General features: G+C 51.8%; 1 protein-coding gene across 1 annotated transcript in view; it reads left to right on the forward strand.

The window, feature by feature from the left end:
* Positions 1 to 4148: 4148 nt before the first annotated feature.
* Positions 4149 to 25979, forward strand: part of FCHO1 (FCH and mu domain containing endocytic adaptor 1) — a 172241-nt gene continuing 150410 nt past the window's right edge. Inside the window, exon 1 of the mRNA XM_069216283.1 lies at positions 4149 to 4244. The gene's annotated coding sequence lies outside the window, so the exon portion shown is untranslated. The remainder of the gene's footprint in view (positions 4245 to 25979) is intronic.

The following is a 25979-nucleotide window of genomic DNA, read 5'->3' on the forward strand; positions in this document are numbered from 1 at the left end:
GGGTGCCTATTGGCATATCGGCTCTGGGCCCAAACAGCGCAGCGGAAGGTAAATGATGTAAGATTGCAAGACAGAGCGGTATCTGGCGAGGAGGACCAGATTCTTAAGGAGTTTCAGTTGTTTTACACCTCCCTCTGTGCAGTGCAGGTGTTGGACCCTGCTGCGATTGAGAAATACTTGGAGTCAGTCTTGTTGACCTGTCTCTCACAGGGAGCCCGCGACACATTAGACAAAGATATCACTCCCACTGAGGTGCTTATGGCCATCCATCGCCTCTGGATGGGGAAGGCCCCAGGGCACGATGGTCTCGGAGCAGAGTTTTATTAATCCTTCGGGGTCCTCCGAGCGCCTATTTTGGTTCGACTATACAGTGACTTTGCGACATCTGGCAATCTCACTCCTACGATTCAACTAGGCAGGATTATAGTGATCCTGAAGCCAGGGAGAGACCCGCAGCTTTGCTCATCCTACCGGCCGATCACGCTGTTAAATACTGATGCCAAGCTCTTTATGGGCATCTTGACATCTAGGTTGTGGCCCTATATGCAGGGACTGGTGGCCCCAGACCAAACTGGATTCATCCCAGAACTAACATGCATGGATACCACTAGAAGGCTATGCCATATCTTCGACAAAACCCAGCGTGCCAAGAGGTCCTCTCTGGATCTATCTATAGGTGCAGAGAAGGCTTTCGATAGAGTACACTGGGGATTCTTACATGCAATCCTCCCCCACTGAGGGCTGGGAACACAGTTTTGCCACTGGATCTTATGTAATTATAAATCTCCACAGGCAAAGGTAAGTGTGAATGGCTCCGTACCTAAGCCAGTTCCTATTTTCAGAGGCACACAACAAGGTTGCCCCCTGTCGCCACTGCTATTTGCTTTGTATATGGAACGATGTGTCGAACCCGTGCACCAACATTCGCACATACATGATATTCCAATTGGCGGTCGGTCTCACAAAATAGCACTTTACGTGAAAGCCATGCTGCTCTATGTGTCTCCACTGCAACAATCACTCCTGGCGAATATGGAGGAGTTATCAGCATTTGGAGCAGTGGCGGGGTTCAAAACAAATTTAAATAAGTCCTCTATCCTAAATCTCACAGTGCCGGAAACAGATGGGGTGCAGATGCAGAAAGATCTGCCCTTTGCATGGGCTACGCAGGGGGTAAAGTACTTAGGCCTACAGATCCATCCTACCCCGACAGCCATAGCTAAATGCAACTACTCCAAGTTGCTGAATAGTGCACGTACAGATCTGACTAGATGGAAAGGGTATGGCCTATCCTGGTTAGGCCGCGAGCCGGCAGCAATCAAAATGATGCTATTGCCCAAAGCACTTTTTATAATGCAAACCCTTCCGCTGCAGCCCCCTTGTGAGCTCTTAGATAAACTGCAGAACCTAATCTGGGATTCATCTGGGCTGGGAAAAAGGCGAGAATGGCGAAGGCACAGGCCTACTTGCCGGTGTCTGAGGGTGGACTGGGAGTACCTCACCTGTTGAACTATTATCAGGCAACTGCGCTATTTAGTGGAATGGTCAAGAGTGCTCACTGAGAAGCACTGGTGCTTCATTGAGAAGGCCGTGGCAGGGCAACATATATGGGAAATTCCTTGGCTTCCAAAGGCATCCTGACCCCCTGGGTTTACATATCTCCCATCTTGTGCACCACAATGGAGGTGTGGGACAAGGTGTATGTGAAACGGGGCTTATCCACTCCTATAACTCCACAAACATAACTCATTGGCAACCCAGATTTTCTGCCGGCACTCTCTGGATCCTCATTCTAGATCTGGAAGGACTCCAACTGTAAGAGAGTTGGAGACTTCTTTGACACTGATGACGACATGGACTTCCCACTGCTCCAGGAGGATTATGGTATATTGTCGTCGTCGTACTGTCAATATCTAGGTGTTTTCCACTGGTTGACTTCTCCCCCAATCCGCCCGCATGCAAGCAGACCCCTTACCTCTTTTGAGAGCTGTTTGCCTACCCACACATCTGATAAAAAACTTACTTCGGATCTCTATGCCTTTTTGGTGATACTTCCCCTCCTGGTAAAGACCTTGGCGAGATGTAGGTGGGAAAGGGAGAGTAGACGCTCCTTTTCTGATAAAGAAAGGAGAGGTGTCCTGCACCGATGGTTTCGGCCTCTAATATGAATACCAAAGAATTTTTAAAAAAATAGCTCATTATTGGTACTATACACCAGAGCGGATTGCCGGATGGAAGTCCGGTAGCACAGATCGGTGCTGACCACAATGCGGTCAGTTGGGCACATTAACACATATTCCGTGGCACTGCCATAAGATTGCCTCCTTCTGGGACTCCGTTGTACTCACTATAGATGAAATCTATGAAACTACCATTCCGAGGTTCCTAAACTATGTACTGTTACGGCTACCGAACCCACTGACTTATCCTTTTAAATCCCCGAAAGGGAGGGCTATCATGCTGGCGATAGGGGCCGCTAAACATTTGCTACTGACTAGATGGAACTAGAGTGACATTCCCACTCATATGGAATGGCTCCATAAATTATGGGACATTTGGGCATGGAAAAGATCACAGCGAGGGCTGCAGGAGTGATGCCGCTGTTTGCTAAGACCTGGGGCCCCTACATCGACTACCTCTCTGACGAGTTTAGACAGCTGATCTGCCCTTTTTATCTACGCATACTACACATGACCACGCCCGACGCCACCTCGACAAAACAGCCCTCACCTTTATAGAGCTTCATTGCAAGGCCCTATTCACCCCTGTTAAAGGACCTGTTGGTATGACCTAGAATAGAAAGAGGCGTCTTTTGTTGTTTTGCATTGTTTTTTTTCCCCAGTTCTCTCCCTTCACTTTCTATTATTGATGACCACTTGCTGATGGTTGTGTGTGACATTACTGTACTTGTCTTAAGCTCTAGAGTCAATAAAAATATCTTAATCCTAAAACAGAGCCGATGAGAGGAGCAAGACCTCAAGAACGTGACCTTGAGTCTCTAGACTCCAAACAGATGAGCTGAGTGTTGAAAAAACTCTGACTTGGGGTGCTGGGGATTGAAAGGGTAGGATGCTGATGGATGATAGACAACTGAGGAGGTGACTCCTCCAGCTGCAAATTCCAACTAGTGGGGGATAATTCGCAGAGTTCTGCACTCAAGTGAGGAAGAGAGGAAGAGAGGAAGGGAGGGCGATGGCATGTCGAAACCCATCTTCGTCACATAGGATACCCTGGACATTTGATGGTGCGACAAACCATTATTTACAGTGCTGTGCATGCAGAACAGTTAGAAAACCCTCCAAGTAAGTGTGCGAGCGGCATTAGTTTCAAGCGCATTTTTTTGACTACGTGCAATTTTCTTCAACCACACCTAAGTGAGATTAAACGAGGTCGTACGAGTTCTCTTCTTCACAGGCACTGTTCCTTTAAATATGCAAATTAGCTATCCAAAAATAACCCAACATAACACCCCGGCTCTCCTCAAATGAAAAAGCTCGTAGTATCATCCTTCTATCTTTTCCACTCGTCAATCAGCGCAACGGACGAATCCCATACCAGAACCCTCTTGACTGGTCCCGTCTCTTTCTTACAGTTGAACCAATCCAGTTCAGTCATGGGGGCGTGTCCGGCCGGATCTCCCCTCCCCCTTTTTTTGTTGCTCCTATGCGTCTACATGGGTGAAGTGAAACTAAAAAAGGACTTAAAAGGAAGGTCTTGTGATGGGTCGGAAAGTAATAGGGAGACAGCCGTGTCCGAAAGGAGTTATTTACTACTAATTACAATTGAAGTAACTTCAGTAAATCGCATATACGAGCGTCGTTTCAGAGTATCTGGAAAATAAGTGTATTGCCAATACATAAATCCAAAAAGAATTGAGGAAAATAAATAAAATATATCTATAGAAATTATTAAAATATGTCATAAAATCATACATTTATAGATATAATTACTACAAATATACGTTTTTCATGTTATGCACCCTTACGCCTCTCTTTCGCGGTCTGTACTTAAATTACGCTAGCTAGGCCCTCATTAAAGATGGCCGTCAGGCGCGTGAGCCTGACGAGGGATGGGGGCTGGCGCCGCGCCGCCAGTCAGTGAGGGGCGTGGCCTGGGGCGCTGCAGCCCAATGGGCGGTGCGGGGGGCGTGGCCGGAGGCGCGAGCCGTGGGGAATGTGAGGATTGTGCTCGCCGTCTTCCCAGAGGCTGCGCCGCCGCCAGCGCGAGCTCCGGGCCCGGGAGAGGTGAGCGCGCGCGCGCCCGGGGGAGGGGGCGCGGCTCTCCACTGGTTTACAGCGCTTGGGGGTACGGCGGGGGGCAGCAGGCGCGAGGAAGGGCGATGCATGCGTTGGAAAACGCACGCAGCTGTCATCGGGTAGAATGCACGGGGGTGTTTTGGGGGGCGGAATTTTCAGGGGTGCATTTGCACCCCGCCTGCTTCGGGGGTTCCGCTTGCTGACGCGCTTGAGGCTTTGACTGTGTGCGGTGCCTGTGGGCCTCCCCCCCATTTGCACCTCTGTCACCCCGCCTTCATGCAGTTTACATGCCCCCCTCGCCGGTGCACCAGTGCGCCCCCCACTTTTGATCTCGCGGACCCCAGATTCATAGCCCTCCTCTCCTCCGTTGTACCTCTTGCCAGCATCCCTGCGCTGGCCCTGCTTTCACCCGGCCATGCCCTGGACCGACGAACCTCCAGTCACCCCCCGGCTTCCACTAATTACACTCATCCCTCACTGCCCCCCATTGACAAACACCCACCTCCCCCTACTCAAAGCCCCGCTTACAAATGTGCACTCATGCCCCATCTAAGCCCCATTCCTGTCTCGTCCTCACATGGTCCCCCAGACCATCAGTGGATCCCCATTCAGCCCAAGGCAATGGTTATCTGTGAGGTGTTTGAGACTCCAGGGCCCCCCTTCACCTTGGGGACACATCATCTTGCGTTATGCAGTACCTGAGCCTTCCAGGATATGCATTCACCGCTCACTCACTGTTACCCCCCCACTGACAGTTCCACTGTCTCCCAGGACTCCCCTCTACTAACATTCCCAACCCGCCAATCACTCCCACTTTCTTAATCGCCCCCTCCCCTTTCCGACTGTTTGCATTTACCTCCCTCAAATTTGTATTCCCCCTGTACTGACCCCTTCCTGAAGCCCACCTGGGCTGTTCTGTCCTCCCCTGTTGTCAATTCTAAACGCTTTTCTTTCTTACATCACCACCCAACTGGTTATATTTAAAAAAAAAAAACGAATCTGGTCCATAATTACGTATAAACTGGGGGAAGGTCAGCTTCACAGATGACAAATGTGAAGTGAACAAGTAAAGGATGCAAAATTGGAGGAAATGGCCATGTCAGCAAATAAAAGGAACGAAAGTTGGCTTGAGACAGAGGCAACAAGGCTTTTGAGCGAGAGAGGAAAGCTTATGAGTGAACATTTATTAAAGAGGCACAGATTCTGAGTGTACAGATGTGAACTGTCTGCAGAATGTAAAAGGAGACCAGGAAGGAAGGGGTAGAGATGGAAGAGGAGATCCGAGGCAGTTCCACACAAGACGGATAGGAAAATTGAACACCAGTTGCACTGGCATGAAAGAGTAGACCGAGAAGTATGGAACGATAGCACGGATGAGAAGAGTTGATGATAATGTGTTTATGCCCTTATACATCAACAGATTACCCCATAGACACGGAATGGTTAAAACCCATTCTGTGGGTTCATTCTGTCCTTGCCTACGGGCAGTATCTAACTGGATGTCAGACTGAAAACTTAAACTTAATGCAGATAAAACAGAGGTCATGTTTTTGGGCTCTCAATCCCCGTTAAATTTGTCCCCCTCCGTCCTGTCTCTTCTTGGAGATCTTCCAGCTCCCAAGGAGTATATTAAGAGTCTGGGGATCTGGCTTGATCCGTGGCTATCCATGGATCAGCAGGCAAAGAAAATCTCGGCCATTTGCTTTGGTATATTCAGACTCCTTAGGAAGGTGTTCAGAATCCTTCTGTTCATGGCAAAGAGATTAATCATACAGGCATTGATAAATTCATGCCTGGATTATGGCAATGCCCTCTTTCTCGGGTCTCCATACCATGTGAAAAAGAGACTTCAACTGGTGCAGAATACGGCCACTAGACTGCTCTTCAATATTCCTGAGCATGAATCAGTCAGATCGGCATTTCTCACTTTGCATTGGCTGCCATAGGAGCAGCGAATACAAATCAAGGCCTTATGCTATATACATAGGTCCTTCCATGATAAAGGGCCCCCACGGCCTCGTTCTTTGGCCACCTTCTGTAAGCCCTTGCGACATCTTAGGTCATCGTTAGTGGCCTTGCCGATAATTCCCTCAGTAAAAAAGGCCAGATGGGGTGGAAGATCCCTGTCACACCTAGGCGCAAAGCTGTGGAACTCGCTACCTCTTTCCTTAGGGGTAACTAATCTTCAGGCGGCTACTGAAGCCATGGCTATACTGATCTCCTTTATGAAAGTGTTGTGGAGGACGTGCCCACGCGCTGGGAGGCCCCCGGGTAGCCATGCGCTATATAAATTGGTTAACATAACTTCAGGCCCTTGGTGACTTGAAAGGAGAATGAAATGCTGAACTTCACATATTATTCCATTCTATACAAGTGTGAGCTTTTGAAGCAATGTCAGCAAAGAAATGAATCACACATTACGCCAAGGATGGGAGCCGAGGAAGAGAAATCAACTGAATATTGGGAAGTCAGGAAAAAACTCGACCTTCTGTTTTCAAAGAATTACTAAGAAGAGAGACAGAGACATCAGTACTGCATGGAAGATAATCGATTAGAAATAACACCTGCTAGAAAAGAATTGGAATTGGGGATAGAAATTTGGGTTACCGGTGGTCTCTCGTTTCCGCCTTCCACCCACCACCTCTCTGTCACCTTCTTACATTCCCCCCAACACACACTGTATCTTGATACTTATGGCCGCTTGTATTCTCCAGCCCCCCCTCCCCTCACTCCCGCTCCCACACACTGAGTCACTCCTCGTACTACACATGCATTTCTGTCCCCTCCCCCCTCGCTCACCCCTTTGAATTCTCTGCTTGCCTTTCCACCCTGAGCTGGGATCCATTCCCTGCCCTGTGTCCCCATCTTCCTGAGTCCTCCCCACAGCGGTACTGCTCACACCGTGAAGGTGTGCACTGCCACCCAGGTAATGTTTACCACCCAGGTACCTTCTCATGCGGCCCTCCCAGTGACCATTCCACCATGGGCAGCCCATCAGCGTGCGTCCCCGGGTCCAGTTTCGTGCACAGTGCCCACCTACACCCCTCTTTTACACCGTCGTGTGTGCGTCACGAGGCACCCCACCAGATCCCACCCACTCAGGCCCCTCACCCGAAGCTGCCGCCCCAACCTAGCCCGCCCCGCGCCTCCTTCTCCAGGTGCTCGATCCGCCTGAGAAGCTGCGCACAGGGCGGTTTTATATCCTATTATAACGCGGAAAGGCCCACAACAAACAGACGGACCCTGCCTCGCCAAGGAGCGGTAGTTGTGTTCCTGTCTGATATGAAAGGGGTCTTTATACTAATATATGTATATATATATTACATGAATGTATAGCTGCAAAGAAAGCAAGAGTTGCACAAAAGAATTACCCATTATTCAAAGTTAATTGTATATTTTTTATCATTTACATATGGGAATTTCTGTTTTCACTTTCTAAGAAATCCTGTTATGAAAATGAAATGATCCGCTCGAAAGCTTTATGCCGAGAGCTTTTCTTTACTTTATATTGCAACTGACATTCTCTCCTATGTCACTTTTAACTTTGTTTTTTTTCCAGTGAATAGCTATCTGTATGTTAACGCTTAGGAATATTCTAGATAAAGGTTTAGGAGGATACGTGGAGGGATAGTGTGGTCTGTCACGTGCATTACAGGGTTATTTTAGGACGTAGAAAAAAAAAATCCAGAACTTCCCTCCTAGATGGTGAGAGCTGCTGGGAGGGGCTCAGTGCTTGGAAGCGTCATAGCAGGAGCTATCCAGCACGTGCAGCGGTTGTGGTTGAATCTTAAGCACCCTGGACACCCCAGCCCCGGTGGTTTATTGGGGTCTCCTAGTCAGGTTTTCGGGGAGCCCTCCCTCGCCTGGGCCTTCATGGCGGTGACATCCGCCGGGTTTGTAGCAACGATCACAGAGTGTTCCTGACGAGTAACACAGTTTCCCTCCCATCCCGAGGCTGCTGATGTTTGGAAATACCTTGGGTTGCCTTTTTGTAGCTGTTAGTTGCTACTTCTTGGGATGTGTGTTCCAGATGTGGGGGCCTCTCGGGGTCTGCTCCTTCCGGGGCGGCTAAAGACTGAGGGCCCGGGCCCACTGCCAGTCCAGCTCCCCCATCCCACCCCCTGTGGTAGAGGAGCTGCATGTAAACAAAACTTTTAAACAAATGAAGACACATGATCCCCCTGAGAGCCTGAACTGCCCCCTTCCTGGAGGTGGGGCAGCTGCCCTGGTATCCCCCGTCCCTACCTCGTATAACACCCCCCATAGCCACCCCTCTGGACCCCTCTAGTGTCCTAAAGTGGGTATCTTTTGTCCACAGAGCGCCTTGAAGTAATGCGCGCGCACAGGCCCTCGCTGAAGAATGATGTAGCCAGGGGTGGCATGTCCACCTTAAAGTGGCATGTCTGCCCGTCAGCCCGTGTCCCGGTGTGTGCCACCCTCTAGTGCACTAATCGACGCTTGGCACACAGAGGCCTCCCGGGTCGTGGTGCCCTCGGTTCCGGTCACCCTTCGTGTAACGCACACAGCTCTTTCTTGTTGCCAATACAGTATTACTGCAATCCTTCCGCCCTTGGGTACTCGCTTGTCGACTTCGGAAGGTTGAAAGGGTGAGTTGTCCCTGCAGTTGCATCAGTGCCAAGCGGCTGGGGCCTGCTGTGCAAAATGTTGTTTGCACTTATATGTATATATTTCAGCCCACACTACGGATGTGCAGATGCCGCCGATGCGGTCATATTTCTATATTCTACGCTGCTGACGTCGTGTTTCCGAGCCCTGGGCCTCTTTTAGCGCTCTATGGCCTCAGGCGCGCTGTGATCACGCAGCGCTTTACGCGCCAAGCTGGAGTGAACTCTCCCGTGTCAGGAATGCGCAGCTCGTGGCTTCCGTGAGGGTGCAAGAGCCGCGCCTGGCAGAGTATAGCGCCTCGGGTTACAGCTCTTGGCCGCCCTCATACTGTTAGTGTAAACCTCCCCGGCCGCCGGCGTGTGCCCACTGCTGCCCCATCCCACGCGGTGGTGTCTCACTGCAGGTAAAGACCCGCCTGGAACACCTGTAGTGCCTTCCTGTATAGCGCCTAAAAGGAATCCTTCCGGAGTTCATGGCGCTTAGCCGGCGAGTACTGCTCACTAGTGCTTAGAGAGGTGAGAGTGAAAGCGGAGAGGGGTTGCCAGGCGCAGACCCTTCCCTGCTCTTTACTCGGATCCCTACCCGGTCTCCAGCTCTACCCCATCCGATGGTCCCTTCAGACCCCGTCGCTGCCTCGGGGATGTCCCAGGCGCTGACTGTCCCTCTCCGGGACAGAGTGTTCCAAGACGCCCCCTCAGCTTACCTGCCCCGTGTGCAGGCCCGAGGGGGGCAACCCCTGGCTGCTTCATTCCTCCAGCCACAACCCTACCTACTTCAACCCCCCCCGGGTGCCCAAGGGCACAGTAAGTGCTTCAGGAGTGACTGTCGAGCTGGGTGAGGCCGGTAGGGATGGTCGAGTAGAGGGATTCACTGGAGTTTTGTGGGGTGCGTGTCCCTGTGCCCCAATTTGCGAGGGGTCCCCTTTAGCTGCTGTCTCTTGAAGGGTGCTCTCTGGTTTTGGGAGTGGCTCCCCGAGGACAGCAGCATTGGGGTACATCAGTCACACCGCTGTAGCTGTCTACACCAAGACCACTAATGCCCCCCAATTTTTTTTTTTCCTGAACTCGTTCACCTGTCGGATTAGCCGGGATTAGACTGATCCAGTTGGAGCACTGAGTCAGCCGTTTATACTGATTGCATTAATTGTAGAGTTTAAACTTAAGGGGTCATGGCTGGCTTTGGTCTTTGAGGCTTGGCTTCAAAGGTGTGTGCCAGTAAGGTCAAGGCTGGCTTTGGTCCTTGAGCCTTGGATTCACCGGTGTGTGCCGGTAGGGTCATGGCTGGCTTTGGTCTTTGAGCTTTGAATTCACCGGTGTGTGACGGTAGGTTAGTGGCTGGCTTTGGTCTTTGAGCCTTGGATTCACCGGTGTGTGCCAGTAGGGTCATGGCTGGCTTTGGTCTTTGAATTCACCGGTGTGTGACGGTAGGTTAGTGGCTGGCTTTGGTCCTTGAGCCTTGGCTTTGCTGGTGTGTGCCAGTAGGGTCAAGGCTGGCTTTGGTCTTTGAGCCTTGATTTTACCGGTGCGTGCCAGTAGGGTCAAAGCTGGCTTTGGTCTTTGAGCCTTGTATTCACCGGTGTGTGCCGGTAGGTTAGTGGCTGGCTTTGGTCTTTGAGCCTTGGATTCACCGGTGTGTGCCGGTAGGGTCAAGGCTGGCTTTGGTCTTTGAGCCTTGATTTTGCTGGTGTGTGTTGGTAGGGTTTGGTCTTTGAGCTTTGAATTCACCCGTGTGTGCCGGTAGGTTAGTGGCTGGCTTTGCTCCTTGAGCCTTGGCTTTGCTGGTGTGTGCCAGTAGGGTCAAGGCTGGCTTTGGTCTTTGAGCCTTGACTTTGCACGATGTGTGCCGGTAGGTTACTGGCTGGCTTTGGTCTTTGACCCTTGGCTTCAACAGTGTGTGCCGGTAGGATCAAGGCTGGCTTTGGTCTTTGAGCCTTGGCCTCAACGGTGTGTGCTGGTTGGGTCTTGCCTGGCTTTGGTCTTTGAGCCTTGGATTCACCAGTGTGTGCCAGTAGGGTCAAGGCTGGCTTTGGTCTTTGAGTCTTGAATTCACCGGAGGGTGCAGGTAGGTTAATGGCTGGCTTTGATCTTTGAGCCACGGCTTCATTGGGCTTTGAGCCTTGGCTTCACCAGTGTGTGCCGGTAGGGTCAAGGCTGGCTTTGGTCTTTGAGCCTTGGATTCACCGGTGTGTGCTGGTTGGGTCTTGCCTGGCTTTGGTCTTTGAGCCTTGAATTCACCGAAGGGTGCAGGTAGGTTAATGGCTGGCTTTGATCTTTGAGCCATGGCTTCACCAGTGTGTGCCGGTAGGGTCAAGGCTGGCTTTGATCTTTGAGCCTTGGATTCACCGGTGTGTGCTGGTTGGGTCTTACCTGGCTTTGGTCTTTGAGCCTTGAATTCACCGGAGGGTGCAGGTAGGGTCATGGCTGGCTTTGATCTTTGAGCCATGGCTTCACCAGTGTGTGCCGGTAGGGCCATGGCTGGCTTTGGTCCTTGAGCCTTGGCTTTGCGGGGGTGTGCCGGGTGGAGGCTTCGGAGGGGGTGGGGGCATCACACTGGCTTTGGTATTCTAGTCTAGGTTTCGCTGGTGTATGCCAGCAGGGTCACTGCTGGCTTTGATCTTCTAGTTGTGGCTTTGTCATTAGGGTCACAGATGGCCTCTGTTTTCGAGCCTTGGCTTTGCCTCTGTATGCCAATAGAGTCCCGGCTGGCTTTCATCGTCAAGTCTAGGCTTTGCTGGGGTATGTTGGCAGGGCCAGGCTGGCTTTCATCCTCCAGTCTAGGCTGTGGCTGTAGGGTCACAGCTGGCCTTGGTTTTCAAGCCTTGACTTTGCTGGTAGAGTCACAATTGGCTTTGGTTATCAAGCCTTGGCTTTTCCGGAATGTGCCAGTATGGATATGGATGTCTTTGATGTTCTACTTGAGCTTTGCTGGTGTGTGCCGGCAGGGTAATGGCTCGCTTTGGTCTTCTAGTCTAGGCTTTGCTGGTGTATGGTGGCAGGGCCACAGCTGGTCTTAGTTTTTGAGCCTTGGCTTTGTCATTGTGTGCCGGTAGGGTCAAGGCTTGCTTTTGTCTTTGAGTCTTGGTTTTGCCGCTGCCTGCCAATAGAGTCATGGCTGGCTTTGGTGTGCTAGTCTAGGCTTTGCCAGTGTATGCCGGTAGGGTCACAGCTGGCCTTGGTTTTCGAGCCTTGGCTTTGCCGGTGTATTCCAGTAGGGTTAAGGCTGGCTTTCATCTTCTCGTCTTGGCTTTGCTGGTGTGTTCTGGAGAGTCACGGCTGGCTTTGGCCTGCTAGTCTAGGCTTTACAGGTGTACGCCAGCAGGGTCCCAGCTGGTCTTGGTTTTTAAGCCTTGGCTTTGTGTGGTGGGGTCACGGCTGGCTTTCATCTTCTAGTTGATGCTTTGCTGATGTATGCCGGTAGGGTCAAAACTGGTCTTGGTTTTTGAACCTTTGCTTTGCAGGTCTATGCTGGTAGGGTCAGGGTTGGCTTTTGTCTTTGAGCCTTTGCTTTGCAGGTCTATGCCAGTAGGGTCACTGTTGATTTTGGTCTTTGAGCCTTGGCTTGCCAGTGTGTGCAGACAGTCACGGTAGGCTTTGGTCTTTGAGCCTTGGCTATGCCGTGTGTGTCGGTAGAGTCATGGCTGACTTGCGCCTTCTAGTCTTGGCTCCGCTGCTGTGTGCCAGTATGGCCACGGTTGGCTTTGGTCCTCGAGTCTTGGCTTTGCCGCTGTGTGCCAGTAGGGTCAAGGTTCACGTTTGTCTTCTAGCCTTGGCTTTGCCCGTGTGCGCCGGTAGGGTCACATCTGGCCTTGGTTTTTGAGGCCTGGCTTTGTTGGTGTGTGCTGTTAGTCGTGGCTGGATTTGGTCTGCTAGACTCAGCTTTGCTGGAGTGTGATGGTAGGGTCATGGATGATTTTCGTCTTCTAGTCCAGGCTTTGCCGATGTATGTCGATAGGGACACAACTGGCCTTGGTTTTCTAGCCTTGTCTTTGCCAGTGTGTGCCAGTAGGGTCACGGTTGGCTTTTGTCTTCTAGCCTTGCCTTTGCTGCTGTGTGCCTGTAGGGTAAAGACTGGCTTTGGTCTTTGAACCTTGACTTTGCGCAGTGTGTGCCAGTAGGGTCATGACTGGCTTTGGTCTTTGAGCCTTGGCTTCACCGGTATGTGCTTGTAGGGTCATGGCTGGCTTTGGTCCTTTAGCCTTGGCATTGCCAGTGTGTGCCGATAGGGTCATGGCTGGCTTTGGTCTTTGAGCCTTGGCTTCACTGGTGTGTGCTGGTAGGGTCATGGCTGGCTTTGATCTTTGAGCCTTGAATTCACTGAACCGTGCTGGTAGGTTAATGGCTGACTTTGATCTTTGAGCCTTGGCTTCATTGGTCTTTGATCCTTGGCTTCACCGTTGTGTGCCGGTAGGGTCATGGCTTGCTTTGGTCTTTGAGCCTTGGCTTCACCGGTGTGTGCTGGTAGGGTCAAGGTTGGCTTTTGTCTTTGAGCCTTGGCTTCACCTGTGTGTGCCAGTAGGGTCATGGCAAGCTTTGGTCTCTGAGCCTTGGCTTCACCGGTGTGTGCTGGTATGCTCATCGCTGGATTTGGCCTTTGAGCCTTGGCTTCACTGGTGTGTGCCAGTAGGCTCATGGCTGGCTTTGGTCTTTGAGCCTTGGCTTCACCAGTGTGTGCTGGCAGGGTCATGGCTGAGTTTTGTCTTTCAGCCTTGGTTTCATTGGTCTTTGAGCCTTGGCTTCACTAGTGTGTGCCATTAGGATCATGGCTGGCTTTGGCTTCACCTGTGTGTGCCGGTATGCTATTTGCTGGATTTGGTCTCTGAGCCTGAGCTTCACTGGTGTGTGCCGGTAGGCTTATGGCTGGCTTTGGTCTTTGAGCCTTGGCTTCACCAGTGTGTGCCCTTAGGATCATGGCTGGCTTTGGCTTCACCGGTGTGTGCCAGTATGCTAATTGCTGGATTTGGTCTTTGAGCCTTGGCTTCTACGGTGTGTGCTGGTAGGGTCGCTGCTGGTTTTGGTCTTCGAGCCTTGGCTTTGCTGGTGTACACCAGTAGGGTCAAGGCTGGCTTTAGTCTGTGAGCCTTGGCTTCACCGGTGTGTGCCGGTAAGGTGAAGTCTGGCTTTTGTCTTCTAGTCTTGGCTTTGCTGGTGTGTGCCGGTTGGGTCAAAGCTGCCATTTGTCTTTGAGCCTTGGCTTCACCGGTGGGATGCTGGTAGAGTGACAGTTGGCTTTTGCCTTCTAGTTGTGGCTTTGCTGGTAGGCTCATGGCTGACTTTGGTCTTCGAGCCTTGGCTTTGATCTTTGAGGCTTGGCTTCACCGGTGTGTGCTGGTAGGGTCATGGCTGGCTTTGGTCTTTGAGGCTTGGCTTCACCGGTGTGTGCTGGTAGGGTCATGGCTGGCTTTGGTCTTTGAGGCTTGGCTTCACCGGTGTGTGCTGGTAGGGTCATGGCTGGCTTTGGTCTTGGAACCTTGGCTTTGGTCTTTGAGGCTTGGCTTCACCGGTCATGGCTGACTTTCACCTTCTAGTTGACGCGTCGCTGGTTTGCGCCAGTGCTGTTGCGGTCCTTCGTCCTTAAGGTAACCACACACATTGTTTTTATGCTTTCGTATCTGCAGCTTATCGACAGCAATTTTTGTATGGCAGATGATATCCAGAATAATTTTTATTAGAAGTAATTCTATTTCATTTTTTAAGGTATATCTGAAGATGACTTGATCTAGTGTGGAACACAAATATTGTATGTGGGTTTTCTGTGTTTCTAGTCTTGAAATGTGTTGGCAACATCACCTAATGAGCCCAAAAATGGGCGACAACATGAGACTTTTGTTGGCCTTCGAGAAAAAAAGTATCACAGCAGAGAGCAATTGGGAGAGAAACCTTTTTTTCTTTTTTTTAGTTCAGCTTGCACCTGAAGTTCGTGAATTTAAAAGATGGGGTTTTACAATTGTATGTCCAGGCAGTGCCCTTCTCCGGCTTGCGCTCAGGTCCTGATTGTGGGGGGAAAGGTACCCCAGTCACAGATGGCAGGGGGTGGGGGATTTCACCTTCTCTTTCCTCCTCTGCTCACGTTAAGGGTTCTCCACTGTGTTGTGTTTTGTCCTCGCTTAGTCGAGGTTGTTTGAAACCGTTCTCTTTGCATCGCTCCTACTGCCCCTGGCTGGGCTTGGTCAAACAATCTCCCGTAATTCATTGTAAAACGGTTTCTTTGGGCATCCGGCTGTCTTGGGAACCTGCAGTGTTTTTTACTTGCTGCTTCCTCAGAACATTATTGGTAATTTTGGTTTGTTTGGTATTTTGGCGCCTTCTCGCCTGATGCAGCAGTTCTGTTTTCAGTGCTTCGTGGTTCATCCTTCCCTTGGCACGTTGGCACCTGGGCTTGCAGCTGGCAGCAGAGGTCGCGTGAGTGGCATGGGAGGGGTGGTGACCGGGGGGGGGGCAGGTGCAGGCTCCACAGATGTGGGGTTCTCGGTACCCCCTCCTCCTGCCCCCTCGGTGCGGAAGGGCTGCCTGGAGAGCTGGCACCGTGCCCTGGCCCTCTGCCATCCTCACACTGGCGCAGTGACGGATCCGCGGTGCATTAACAGAGTTTTACCACACAGCGGTCTCCCCGCTGGCACCTGGCTGGCCTTCCTATTGGACCTTTATTCAGGGATGCCGAGGCAGTGTATATTATCTATTACCATGTGGGTACATGTGCGGGGAGGCCCTACGTACAGCGCTGTGCACCTCCAACCCTCACTGCTTGATTTGTAAAAAAAAAAAAAAACTAAAGTGCCCGGGCCCTGGTGAAGAGGCTACTCCAGTTTCCACCAGCCCCACCCCCCCACCACCACCTCCTCCACCCCCGCCACAGCAGCCAATGGCAGCACCGAAACACTGGCAACCATCCCACTCCTAAAAGTGTGACCGGTCCAGGCCCCCGAAGCCATAACCACGGCCTGCGTGGCATTATTCTTTTTTTGTTGTGTATTGAACAGCTGTTGTGCTCATCTCTACATTTGACTGACAGCGCCACCATGTGTCAGACTGTCATTAGTGCCGGAGTTGACAATTAACTGCTGGTGCTGAGCACCAGAAACCACCGGCTCAAATTAAGCACTGCCAATCCTTAATGAAGGGTTGGGCCACTCATGCCACTCGCCTGCTAGTGATGTCACTTCCTGTCGATCCCTGGTGAGAGGACTCCTTCAAGTCTTTCATCTTAGTGTATTCCTGCCTCTCGTGTGCCCACGGGGTGGGTCACTGGGCTCCCTGCCCTCTGTGCGCACTGATGCCATCAGCGACGGGTTACTGATGCGGTCAAGGCGGGGCGTTTACGCCCAGGAGGTCACTACCGCCTTCTGGTCACTTTCAGCCGTGCAGGGGAAAGGCGCCCGTGGACCTGCTGCACATTACAGCGCTTCAATTACTATATCTTCTCGACTACCAGGCGCTTTGGGGCCCTCCTGGTGTATGAAAGCACTAGAATAATACATGTGTATATAATGCCGAGGCCTTTTGGAAGGCCTGATCTGCAGGTCCGGGGCTCAGGTGTCAGTCTGCGTCTCATCACCTGGTTGCAGGCGCACAGACTTGTGGGAAATGCCGCCGGGCACTGATTACACAGTCTGAGCTAATTCCACCCATAGGACATATCACCTGTGTGAGGCTGTATGCTAATTCTCCTCACCCCAGAGGCAGTGCTACTGACATTCAGCCTGGACTGCTGCTCCTGTGAGGTGGGCGCCTGAGTGTGAGGGGGCTGCCCCCGACATGCCCACCCCATCCTTAGCATACAGAAATAAAACTCTCTCTGGAGAACTCTTACACATGTTTAATGCAAAAATACAGCAAGGAGCAGAGCCCTTCTCCGTGAGTTTGCAATGTCGGGGACCAGCACTTCACCGTCTGACACTTAGGGGCACATCATGCTGGATTTAGTGCAGTGTTTTTATATATGTTCTTCAGCACAATAAAGGGGGGGGGGTGTCACATGATTAAACCAACACTGAAGTTAGTCCCTAGTGTGCATTTGCAAGGCTCGCGAGGCGCCCTGCGAGGAAGGTGCAGATGGGCCCAGTGAACATCTGAGTTCAAGGTACCTGCGGTCCTCACTGGACTGTGCCAGCTTCAGAATGAGGCTATGCCCACTTGAACAGGCAGACTGAACGTGCACTATACCGCACTGAAATACAACATGGCTGTGTGTTTAAAATGCCTCTTAATGCGCTATAATGCAAAGCGTTTTCAATGTACTTAAAACAGTTCTAAAATGTGTTAATAGAAATAAACCTAAAACGAGTTATCAACCCAATCCCAAGCACAGGTTGCTGCTTTTCATGTGTATTTAAAGTTCTGGCACAGAGGTTGTGGACGGATGTAGGAGGCTGGCCTGGCTTGTAGTGGGTACCAAGGGGTACTTGCACTCTGTACCAGGTCCAGTTATCCCTTATTAGTGTAGAAGAGGTGTTTCTAGCAGCTTAGGCTGATAGAAGGTAGCTATAGCAGAGCAGCTTAGGCTGAACTAGGAGACATGCAAAGCTCCTACTATACCACTGGTGTCATATGCACAATATCATAAGAAAACACAATACACAGATATACTAAAAATAAAGGTACTTTATTTTTGACAATATGCCAAAAGTATCTCAGTGTGTACCCTCAGTATGAGGATGCCAAATATACACAAGATATATGTACACAATACCAAAAATATGCAGTAATAGCAAAAGGAAGTAATGCAAGCAATGTAAAGTTAAAGTAGGTTGCAATAGGAGCGCATAGGTATAGGGGCAACACAAACCATATACTCCAAAAGTGGAATGCGAATCACGAATGGACCCCAAACCTATGTGAGCTTGTAGAGGGTCGTTGGGACTGTAAGAAAACAGTGAGGGTTAGAAAAATAGCCCACCCCAAGACCCTGAAAAGTAGGTGTAAAGTGCACCTATATTCCCCAGAGAGCACAGAAGTCGTGATAGGGGAATTCTGCAAGGAAGACCGACACCAGCAAAGCAACCAGTGGATTTCTGGACGAGAGTACCTGTGGAACAAGGGGACCAAGTCCAAGAGTCGCGACAAAGTCGAGAGTGGGCAGATGCCCAGGAAATGCCAGCTGAGGGTGCAAAGAAGCTGCCACCGGATGGTAGAAGCTGTGGATTCTGCAAGAACGAAGAGGGCTAGAAACTTCCCCTTTGGAGGATGGATGTCCCACGTCGTGTAGAGGCTTGCAGAGGTGTTCCCACGCAGAAAGACCGCAAACAAGCCTTGCTAGCTGCAAGGGTCGCGGTTAGGGTTTTTGGATGCTGCTGTGGCCCAGGAGGGACCAGGATGTCGCCACTCGGATGAGGAGACAGAGGGGGGGGCGCCCAGCAAGTCAGGGAGCCCTCACAGAAACAGGCAGCACCCGCAGAAGTACAGGAATAGGCACTTGGAAGAGGAATGAACCAGAGCTCACCCGAAGACACAAAAGGGAGTCCCACGACGCCGGAGGACAACTCAGAAGGTTGTGCACTGCAGGTTAGAGTGTCGGGGACCCAGGCTTGGCTGTGCACGAAGGAAATCCTGGAAGAGTGCACAGGAGCCGGAGCAGCTGCAAATCACGCGGTACCCAGCAATGCAGTCTAGCGTGGGGAGGCAAGGACTTACCTCCACCAAACTTGGACTGAAGAGTCACTGGACTGTGGGAGTGACTTGGACAGAGTTGCTGAGTTCCAGGGACCACGCTTGTCGTGCTGAGAGGGGACCCAGAGGACCGGTGATGCAGTCTTTTGTTGCCTGCGGTTGCAGGTGGAGGATTCCATCGTCCCACGGGAGATTTCTTCAGAGCTCCTGGTGCAAGAAGGAGGCAGGCTACCCCCAGAGCATGCACCACCAGGAAAACAGTCGAGAAGGCGGCAGGATCAGCGATACAAGGTTGCAGTAGTCGTCTTTGCTACTTTGTTGCGGTTTTGCAGGCGTCCTGAGCAGTCAGCGGTCGATCCTTTGGCAGAAGGTGAAGAGGGAGATGCAGAGGAACTCTGATGAGCACTTGCATTCGTTATCTAAAGAATTCCCCAAAGCAGAGACCCTAAATAGCCAGAAAAGGAGGTTTGGCTACCTAGGAAGGAGGATAGGCTAGCAACACAGGTAAGAGCCTATCAGAAGGAGTCTCTGACGTCACCTGCTGACACTGGCCACTCAGAGCAGTCCAGTGTGCCAGCAGCACCTCTGTTTCCAAGATGGCAGAGGTCTGGAGCACACTGGAGGAGCTCTGGGCATCTCCCCTGGGAGGTGCAGGTCAGGGGAGTGGTCACTCCCCTTTCCTTTGTCCAGTTTCGCGCCAGAGCAGGGCTGGGGGATCCCTGAACCGGTGTAGACTGGCTTATGCAGAGATGGGCACCATCTGTGCCCATCAAAGCATTTCCAGAGGCTGGGGGAGGCTACTCCTCCCCAGCCCTGACACCTTTTTCCAAAGGGAGAGGGTGTAACACCCTCTCTCTGAGGAAGTCCTTTGTTCTGCCTTCCTGGGCCAGGCCTGGCTGGACCCCAGGAGGGCAGAAACCTGTCTGAGGGGTTGGCAGCAGCAGCTGCAGTGAAACCCCGGGAAAGGCAGTTTGGCAATACCTGGGTCTGTGCTAGAGACTCGGAGGATCATGGAATTGTCTCCCCAATGCCAGAATGGCATTGGGGTGACAATTCCATGATCTTAGACATGTTACATGGCCATGTTCGGAGTTACCATTGTGACGCTATACATAGGTAGTGACCTATGTATAGTGCACGCGTGTAATGGTGTCCCCGCACTCACAAAGTCCGGGGAATTTGCCCTGAACAATGTGGGGGCACCTTGGCTAGTGCCAGGGTGCCCACACACTAAGTAACTTAGCACCCAACCTTCACCAGGTGAAGGTTAGACATATAGGTGACTTATAAGTTACTTAAGTGCAGTGGTAAATGGCTGTGAAATAACGTGGACGTTATGTCACTCAGGCTGCAGTGGCAGGCCTGTGTAAGAATTGTCAGAGCTCCCTATGGGTGGCAAAAGAAATGCTGCATCCCATAGGGATCTCCTGGAACCCCAATACCCTGGGTACCTCAGTACCATATACTAGGGAATTATAAGGGTGTTCCAGTATGCCAATGTAAATTGGTGAAATTGGTCACTAGCCTGTTAGTGACAATTTAGAAAGCAGAGAGAGCATAACCACTGAGGTTCTGGTTAGCAGAGCCTCAGTGAGACAGTTATTCATCACACAGGGAACACATACAGGGCACATTTATGAGCACTGGGGCCCTGGCTGGCAGGGTCCCAGTGACACATACACTAAAACAACATATATACAGTGAAATATGGGGGTAACATGCCAGGCAAGATGGTACTTTCCTACAACGGAGCATTGGCATTTCAGCTCAGTATGTATGTAACATGGAGAAAGGAGTGGGAAATAGCGTTTTCCAAACAAATTAGCAGTGCGTGGCATTTTGCAGTGTCAGGCAGGCACAGAAATGGCATCTGCTGCTGCCAGTGTAGACTGTGGGTTAGTAAATGCCCGGTGAGGATGGCCGCGCTGTCCAGATACCGGGCACATACCTTGTGCTGTCCCAGTCCTTATATTTGGCACGTAATGAATGTAACCGGTGAGTGAACAGAGCGTTGCTGTTATGTTAGGGGGGTTATATTCTAGTGTATGTGGTGGCAGGCGGCTCTTACCTGGGTACGAGTACAGCTTGTGTGTGCCATGACCAAGGTTGGCTTTTACCCAGCACAAAGCCAGGATGTGGACTATCCTATTACCTGGGCACTCAGCCAGGATGTGGACTGTCCTCTTACCTGGCCACACAGCATTGGTGGACTGTCCCATTACCTGGGCATAAAGCTAGGATGTGGACTGTCCTCTTACCTGGGTACACAGCCAGGATGTGGACTGTCCTCTTACCTGGGTACACAGCCAGGATGTGGACTGTCCTCTTACCTGGGCACACAGCCAGGGCACAAAGCAGAGGTGAGCTGTACCATTACGTGAGCAAAAAGCAGATGTGTAGACTGCCCCATTACCTGGGCAAAAAGCAGAGGTGGACTGTCCTTTACCTTGGCACAAAGCAGAAGTGGACCATACCATTACCTGGACACACAGCAGTGGTGGACTGCCCTCTTACTTGGGCACAAAGCCAGGATGTGGACTGTCCTCTTACTTGGGCACAAAGCAGAGGTGGACTGTCCCATTACCTGGGCATAAAGCTAGGATGAGGACTGACCTGGGTACATAGCCAGGATGTGGACTGCCCTCTTACCTGGGCACACAGCCCGGGTGTGACTGCCCTCTTACCTGGGCACACAGCCCGGGTGTGACTGCCCTCTTACCTGGGCACACAGCCCGGGTGTGACTGCCCTCTTACCTGGGCACACAGCCCGGGTGTGACTGCCCCATTACCTGGGCAAAAAGCAGAGGTGGACTGTCCTTTACCTTGGCACAAAGCAGAGGTGGACCGTACCATTACCTTGGCACAAAGCAGAGGTGGACTGCCCTCTTACCTGGGCACAAAGCAGTGGTGGACTGTTCTATTACTTGGGCACAAAGCCAGGATGTGGACTGTCCTCTTACTTGGGCACAAAGCAGAGGTGGACGGTCCCATTACCTGGGCATAAAGCTAGGATGAGGCCTGACCTGGGCACACAGCCCAGGGGTGGACTGCCCTCTTACCTGGGCACACAGCCCGGGTGTGACTGCCCTCTTACCTGGGCACACAGCCCGGGTGTGACTGCCCTCTTACCTGGGCACACAGCCCGGGTGTGACTGCCCTCTTACCTGGGCACACAGCCCGGGTGTGACTGCCCCATTACCGGAGTGAAAAGCAGAGGTGTAGACTGCCACATTACCTGGGTAAAAAGCTGAGGTGGACTGTCCCATTACCTGGGCACAAAGCAGTGGTGGACTGTCCCATTACCTGGGCACACAGCAGTGGTGGACTGTCCCATTACCTGGGCACACAGCAGTGGTGGACTGTCCTCCTACCAGGGCACAAAGCCAGGATGAGGACTGTCCTCTTACCTGAACACAAAGCAGAGGTGGACTGTCCTCTTACCTGAACATAAAGCCAGGATGTGGACTGTCCCATTACCTGGGCATAAGCCAGGATGTGGACTGTCCCATTACCTGGGCATAAGCCAGGATGTGGACTGTCCCATTACCTAGGCATAAAGCCAGGATGTGGACTGTCCTCTTACCTGGGTACAAAGCTCAGGAGGAGTGCCTATTACCAGGGCACAAAGCAAGGATAAAGACTGTCCTCTTACCTGAGCACAAAGCAGAAGTGGACTGTCCTCTTACCTGGGTACAAAGCAGAGGAGGAGTGTCCCATTACCTGGCACAAAGCAGAGATTGACTGTCCTATTACCTGGGCACAAAGCAGAAGTGGACTGTCCCATTACCTGGACACACACACACACACACACAACGGTGGACTGTCCTAATACCTAGATACCCAGCATAGGTGGACTGTCCCATTACCTGGGCACAAAGCAGAGGTATACTGCCCTCTTACCTGGGCACAAAGCAGAGGTATACTGCCCTCTTACCTGGGCACAAAGCAGAGGTATACTGCCCTCTTACCTGGGCACAAAGCAGAGGTGGACTGTCCTGTTACCTGGACAGACAGCAGAGGTGGACTGTCCTGTTACCTGGACAGACAGCAGAGGTGGACTGTCCCATTACGTGGCACAAAGCAGAGGTGGATTGTCCCATTACCTGGGCATAAAGCCAGGATGTGGGCTGTCCTCTTACCTGGGCATAAAGCAGAGGTGGACTTTCCCATTACCTGGGCATAAAGCCAGAATGTGGACTGTCCTCTTACCTCGGTACACAGCCAGGATATGGACTGTCCTCTTACCTGGGTACACAGCCAGGGCGTGACTGTCCCATTACTGAGCAAAACGCAGAGGTGTAGACTGCCACATTACCTGGGCAAAAAGCTGAGGTGGACTATCCCCTTACCTGGCTCAAAGCATAGGCGGACTGTCCCTTTACCTGGGCACAAAGCAGAGGTATATTGCCCTCTTACCTGGGCACAAAGCATAGGCGGACTGTCCCTTTACCTGGGCACAAAGCAGAGGTATATTGCCCTCTTACCTGGGCACAAAGCAGAGGTGGACTGTCCCGTTACCTGGGCACCAAGCAGAGGTGGACTGTCCCGTTACCTGGGCACCAAGCAGAGGTGGACTGTCCCATTACCTGGGCACCAAGCAGAGGTGGACTGTCCCATTACTTGGCATAAAGCAGAGGTGGACTTTCCCATTACCTGGGCACAAAGCCAGGATGTGGACTGTCCTCTTACCTGGGCACAAAGCAGAGGTGGACTGTCCTATTACCTGGGCATAAAGCCAGGATGTGGGCTGTCCTCTTACCTGGGCATAAAGCAGAGGTGGACTTTCCCATTACCTGGGCACAAAGCCAGGATGTGGACTGTCCTCTTACCTGGGCACAAAGCAGAGGTGGACTGTCCCATTACCTGGCACGAAGCAGAGGTGGTCTGTCGTCTTAGGGCACAAAGCAGAGGTGGACTGTGCCATCACCTGGGCACAAGGCAGAGGTGGACTGTGCCATCACCTGGGCACAAGGCAGAGGTGGACTGTGCCATCACCTGGGCACAAGGCAGAGGTGGACTGTGCCATCACCTGGGCACAAGGCAGAGGTGGACTGTGCCATCACCTGGGCACAAGGCAGAGGTGGACTGTGCCATCACCTGGGCACAAGGCAGAGGTGGACTGTGCCATCACCTGGGCACAAGGCAGAGGTGGACTGTCATATTACCTGACACAAAGCATGTAGGTGGTCTGATCCCTCATCTAGGGTACATGTTAGAGAGGTGGACTGTTCTGTCACAAGGGCACTTAAAACTTGCCTGGTGGTTCAGAGCAGGGGCGTAGGGGGTTCTTTCAGTTGGCAGATGGGTGTGCCATGCCCGGAGCTGGGGCTCGCCGCTCTTATCTGCCTGCACAGACATCAGTGCAGGGCGCCCAGGCAGACTTTGTTTCAGCTAAAGCTTGTGCTGCCTGTTCGAGTTTAAAGGGAGGGGGCGCTGCACTGACGGAGGGATGCGTCCGCCCTCCCGAGGGGTGGCAAGGGCACTACAGCTGAAGTGTGCGCCAGAGGGTGAGGGGCCGCCTGCCCTGCTGGTTGGTCGTAGATTGGTCCAAGGTCACATGGTTCCAGGTTTAGGGATGGGGCGGTTTGTTCTCATAGGTGGGTACAGGGCTGTGGCTGGCTTGACCTTGACAGGCAGGGGAGGTGTACCGGTCTGGCTTGGCACAGGGTCGGGTTGGTTTATATTGTCTGCTGGCACAGGTTTGAATTGGTTTATAATGCTGGTACATGGTCAGGTTGCCTTATAATACTAGCTTGGCACATGGTCAGGTTGCCTTATACTGCTGGCTTGGCACAGGGTCAGGTTGGTTAATCATTCTGGCACATGGTCAGGTTGATTTATAATACTGGCTTGGCACAGGGTCGGGTTGGCTTATAATACTGGCACATGGTCAGGTTGATTATAATAGTGACTTGGCACATGGCCAGGTTGCCTTATAAAACTGGCTTGGCACAGGGTCGTGTTGGTCTATCATGCTGGCTGGCACAGGTCAGGCGTGGTTTATAATGCTAACCCAAGCACACTCTAAAAGTGCAACGGCTTCCGAGTTGTTGCCTGTAAATATTTTTGAATGCCGTATCTCACAGGGATATTAAAATATTAAGAAGAAAAGCCCCATCCGCCAAATAGTGGCTTGGCACATGGTCGGGCTGGCTTTTAATGCTGGCTGGCACAGTGTCAGGTTGGTTTATAATGCTGGCTGGCATAGGTTTGGGTTGGTCTATATAGCTGGCTTGGCACAGGGTCAGATTGGTTTATGATACTGGCTTTGTACAGGGTCATGTTGGTTTATGATGCTGGCTGGCACAGGATCGAGTTGGTTTATGATGCTGGCTGGCACAGGGCCGGGTTGGTTTATGATGCTGGCTGGCACAGGGCCGGGTTGGTTTATGATGCAGGCTTGGCACATGGTAGGGTTGGTTTATGATGCTGGCTGGCACAGGGTCGGGTTGGCTTTTAATGCTGGCTGGCAGAGGGTCAGGTTGGTTTATATTGCTGGCTTGGCACGTGGCTGTGTTGGTTTATAATGCTGGCTTTGCACAAGCTCGAGTTTGTTTTTAATACCGACATGGGGTCGGACAGGGTTATATTGCAGGGTGGCGCAGAGTTGGGCTGGCTTGGCACAGGGTCTGGTTGATTAATATTTCTGACTGGCACAGGGTCAACTTGGTTTATATCGCCAGTTTGGCACATGGTTGGGTTGGCTTATAATTCTGGCTTGGCACATGATTGGGTTGTTTTATGATACTGGCTTAGCACAGGGTCAGATTGGTTTGTGATACTGACTTGGCACAGGGTCGGGTTGGCTTTTAATGCTGGCTTGGCACAGGGTCAGGTTGGTTTATGATGTTGGCTAGGCACAGGGTCGGGTTGGCTTTTAATGCTGGCTTGACACAGGGTGAGGTTAGTTTATGATGCTGCCTTTCACAGGGTGAGGTTAGTTTATGATGCTGGCTTGGCACAGGGTCGGGTTGGCTTTTAATGCTGGCTTGGCACAGGGCCGGGTTGGTTTATAATGCTGGCTGGCACAGGGTCAGGTTGGTTTATAATGCTGGCTTGGCACAGGGTCGGGTTGGCTTTTAATGCTGGCTTGACACAGGGTGAGGTTAGTTTATGATGCTGCCTTTCACAGGGTCGGGTTGGTTTATGATGCTGGCTTGGCACAGGGCCGGGTTGGTTTATGATGCTGGCTTGGCACAGGGTCGGGTTGTTTTAGGATGCTGGCTGGCACAGGGCCGGGTTGGTTTATGATGCTGGCTTGGCACAGGGTCGGGTTGGCTTTTAATGCTGGCTTGGCACAAGGCCAGGTTTGTTTATGATGCTGGCACAGGGTCAGGTTGGTCTATAATTACATTCAGAGATGACTAGTGGTCTGTGGGCGCCCTCCTGTAATTTGACAAAAGTCTGGTTCGGTTAGCGCCAGTCACATACAGTCTGCTCCAGATGGGGAAGGACGGTCACCGCCACATCCTCAATTGGCCAAAGCTCTAATTAT

The sequence above is a fragment of the Pleurodeles waltl genome, chromosome 12, assembly GCF_031143425.1.
Source record: "Pleurodeles waltl isolate 20211129_DDA chromosome 12, aPleWal1.hap1.20221129, whole genome shotgun sequence".
Taxonomy (NCBI): domain Eukaryota; kingdom Metazoa; phylum Chordata; class Amphibia; order Caudata; family Salamandridae; genus Pleurodeles; species Pleurodeles waltl.